The sequence below is a fragment of the Diabrotica virgifera genome, chromosome 2 (assembly GCF_917563875.1).
Source record: "Diabrotica virgifera virgifera chromosome 2, PGI_DIABVI_V3a".
NCBI classification, from domain to species: domain Eukaryota; kingdom Metazoa; phylum Arthropoda; class Insecta; order Coleoptera; family Chrysomelidae; genus Diabrotica; species Diabrotica virgifera.
Window position 1 is genome coordinate 265,375,559 of NC_065444.1, and position 4,896 is coordinate 265,380,454.

The following is a 4,896-nucleotide window of genomic DNA, read 5'->3' on the forward strand; positions in this document are numbered from 1 at the left end:
ACATTAGTCATCAATGTTTTTGCAGCATATCTCACTTAGTTTTAAAGTAATCGCCATTTAATATTGCTCATTTTAAAGGTCTTTTCCAGCACTACAAAAGATGTTGGTAGCATTATACACCTAAAATTGACCGTTTCTCTGTTATTGCAAGTTGAATACACCGATTTGACCATGCACAAAAAAAAACAAACTTTTTTCACCTACCATATCTCTTTTTGTGTTATAACTAGAAGATTTATGAAGGAACGAATCTCTTTATTTTTTTATAATCTACAAAAATGTTTTATATAGTTTTTTTAGTTAGATGCATAGTTTTTAAGGTATTCGCAAAACAACGTCCAAAAAGGTGTCATTTTTCAATGAAAATAGCCAATTTTCAACCACTAATAACTCAAAAAGTATTGAGTTTTCAAAAAAATTTATAGAACAGTTTTTGCTTAGAATTAGGTTCTCTAGCAACTTCCGTGAATATTTTGACCAAAAAAACTTTTCACCCACTTGAAGGGGTGGGAACCACCCCCGAGATAAATGCGCACATCAGCATAGAGTAGACTTCGAATTAGGAGATAAGTAGAGGCAAGTCCCAAAATGTCATTAAAATCCATTCAGTAGGATAGAATTCGGAGGTAATATCCTGTGTTTGCTCTCATTGACTGGCGTATAAACTAAAATAAAAGCAAAATTACGTAAAAATTAAACATTTTTATTTATGAAAACTTACTTGGTACATTTTGTGTTATTACTTCACTTATTTTGAATACTTTTTAAGGGCTTGATTTGCAAAGATACTAAACAAATCACCAAAAATAATATCCAGCACCTTACAGGCAAAGGGATACAAGTGAAGTTACACCTGTTTGCCGCAAACTGTTTTTAAATATTTTGTAAGTAATCAAACTAGAACACCATATGCGATATGTCGCCACCAGTAGTTTAATTCACCTTTATCTCTTTCCCACTAAATTTTTAATACTATCTAGTATTATTTTGTACCTACACTTAACTCAGTTTACAATATTTTGTCACTTGTACCCCTGAGCATCTAATCCCCTCAATTGAAATTAGTATAACAGTCAAGTAAATCGGCTGCAGGGTATATTATTGATTGATGGGACATGATCGAGAATTGAACAAATACTGCGGCGCAGTACGGTGTGTGGGCACATCAGATATGCCGACAAATTTAACAGCGTCGTTGTACGATCTTGTCGATTGACACTGGAGTACCGAGAGTGGCTGGTTTTAGAGACAATATATGGCCAGTAGTATGTAAAGCAGGTTTTCCAAAGTCAGTTAAAAGTTCGATATCAAAAACAACGAAAGCCGTCAAGAATTTTAAGCTGGTTTTAAAAGAATATTGCATTTGGCGTAGTCTCAAGTACCTAAAGGTTTTTTGGAATAAATTGGTATACAGGCATTCATAGGTGGACTACATGATGTCGAAATGCAACAAGATCTCTGATAGCAACATCGCAAAATGCTAAATAGAGCTCTAATCTCAGCCCAGGAGTATGAAGCGGCGAAAAGTATTTCCAGATCTCGCCCAAAGTTAAAAGAAATTAAATTTCGAGAAAATGAGGAAGCCACTGCCGCAGATAATGAATATCTTATTTTATCCCAAATTTTAAGCACATTGCAAAATCTTCAACAAAAACTCGAAATGATAACAGAAGATGTTTTCATTGCGGAAGAATGGGATATTTGCAAAATAATAACTATAGTATTTCTACATGTCGACTTAGGCGACCTTCTCACCCCTCTCTTTGATTATTCTCTCCTTGCTTGGGATCGGCGCCTGCAATTATGGCAATATTCGTAGGATTCTTCTGTACCAGAAAAATTCAAAGGTGGCCAACCTAATTCTATGCGCTTATCTTAGTGTCCATGCCATAAAGAAGAGTAGAGAACACGTAACACCTGATCATCATTAGGCGTAGTTCTAACCTTATATCCCAACAAAAAAGAAATAAATTTAATGGATGATGCATGTGCTATTTCAATACATGTCTTATTTTTTTGTTTGGTTTTACATTTGATCATAGACTTAGGTCTATGTCGGCGTTACACCTCGATGCATTGAGTGGCATATCCCTAGCCAAGTCTATCCTCTTTACATGTCTCTGTGTTTACCACGCGCGAAATAGCGCGCCCGATAAAAAAACCTGACAGCTGATGGAGTTACCACCACTACCACCAGAGACATGTAAAAGGATAGACTTGGCTAGGGATATGCCACTCAATGCATCGTGGTGTAACGTCGACATAGGATTGAGTGGTGTAGCCATATTTGTCAGTCACATGCGCGGGATCGTTTTGTTAAAAGAGATAGATAGACCACCGATCGACTGTGTCCATGCTGTTTCCGCGTTACGCTTTTTTGGTGAGTATGCCGAGTCTACGCTTAATATGTCAATGGTTACCACACCTTACCTCGTTCCCCAAAGGATATACCTACTACTTTTTCTTATAAGAATATATAGGCCACCAGTATTACTTCGCATACCATCTTTTGCCACAAATAAAATTGGAACATGTTAAGCTTAGCAAAGTATTAAGTTAAGTCCAAATTAGAAAAAAAAAAAAAATGAAGTTACTACCCTTTAACTCTACGGTAAAGAATTTCATTGCAAAAATTAAAGAATTCGTTTTTTACAATTCAGATTTTTGTTTTTTAATATAGATGAAAAATATTACATAACGTTTTCCAGAAATTAATTAAAACAAATTAGAAGCGTTGTTTTAAATAATCAATTAAAAATAAAAACAAACACTAAAATTTAGTCGGACATCAACTTAACCTTGACCAAAAATCGTCTAATCTGGTTTTTAAATTTATTTAGCAAGTTTAATACAACAAAATCAATAATAATTTAATTTTTGGTAAAAATAATATGATAATTTATATAATTTCATTCCAAAAAAGATAACCAAATTAACGTTTTTCAATTGCAATTGTCGTCTTTTGGCATTTTTTTTGTTGGTATCTTAATGATATTTTCAAAATAATTTAGGAAAGCAAAGGCGTCTCATCTTTTAATACAATTGGGTTCTTAAAACATATATTTATAAATATGTAGGTTATAATTCCTCAGACCAAATAGAAGCTGAATAAGCTTCAACGAGAAGCATGTTTACTTATAACAGGAGCGATATCGACTGCCCCAACCGCCACCATGGAGGTCATACTTGACCTCTCTCCATTACATAATATATAGATGAAGAAGGAGGTGAAAGTAGAAGTATACAGAAGGCAGATAAGACACCAGGAAGCAGGACAAAAGGATACTGGGATCAAAACTGGAGATATAATGAATACAATTTACTATTCTCAGTGGGAATAAGACACAATTTTACTTTAAAATTTAGTATAATTAAGGTAGTTATTCGGAGCGCGAATCGGAAAAGCTAGATCCACCTTCAACCGGATGGGAGACTTGTTCAAGAGCTACAACCTCTCTCTTGGCATAAAAGTAAGAATGCTGCGATGCTGTCTTCTCTGTTCTTTTTTATGGTGTTGAACGAAGATATGTACACAAAATTGGAAGCATTTGATATGTAGCTGTATGGAAGACTACTTCCATATGGGAGAAAATCCCGTGGACTGACCGGACTGTCCTCACAAGAATGAAGAAGAACCGAGAGGTACTGACCACCGGCACATCTCGAAAGTTACAATTGTGAAGTTGGGGGTTGCTGGACGAAGACACTACCCCGAACAAACAAACTTAAACTTTATTCTTAAACTTTATTCTTATAAGGTACAAATACAAAGGTTCTATTTCATAATTGATGGATTCGACCGTTACTTGATGGAAGTTCATTTTATCTCGCAATAAAACACTGAAAAACGTTTGTTTTTCTATACTTCCACAAAATTTATTACAACTATGTTATTACTACAGCTGTTTCGGCAAAGTGCCTTTCTCAAGTGATATATTTTACAATGTGTTTGCCTTTTTAAGTCTTTAACTGAAGAGGTTGAGGAGTGGGGAGCTGTTTGTCTCGAGTTGGTCATTCAGAATTATATCTGTATTTTTCAATTTATTAATTTCCATTGATTCTAAAAGTGATAGCTTAAGGCCTTTATTTTGAATATGTAGAATTTGAAACTCTTCATTGAAAGAATGATTATGATCATACTTCACCTTCTAGATCATAATCATTCTTTCAATGAAGAGTTTCAAATTCTACATATTCAAAATAAAGGCCTTAAGCTATCACTTTTAGAATCAATGGAAATTAATAAATTGAAAAATACAGATATAATTCTGAATGACCAACTCGAGACAAACAGCTCCCCACTCCTCAACCTCTTCAGTTAAAGACTTAAAAAGGCAAACACATTGTAAAATATATCACTTGAGAAAGGCACTTTGCCGAAACAGCTGTAGTAATAACATAGTTGTAATAAATTTTGTGGAAGTATAGAAAAACAAACGTTTTTCAGTGTTTTATTGCGAGGTTCTATTTCGTTTTGAACATTTGTCGGCAGTCTACATATTTTTCCGAACACTAATTCGAACGGTGTATAACCCGTTGCTGAGTGTACTGAAATGTTATATGAAAAACAAATATTGCACCCATGTACTCCAATTTGTAGGGAACTTTGATAGTTGTATCCTAAGATACGCATTTAAATGTTTATGAGTATTTTCTAAAGCTCCTATTGGTTCGTGGTGATATGCTGTTGAGTTTAGTTTCTCTATTTGCAATAATGAGCATGTTTCCTTAAATACTCTTGCCATAAACTCTGAGCCTTGGTCTGTGACTATTCTTCTGGGTACTCCATACCTCAGAATAAAATTTTCTACCAATGCCTTGGCTACTGTTTCGGCTTCTTTGTTCTTTATTACATATCCTTCTATGTATTTACTTAGCTCACATTGCAGTGTCAAT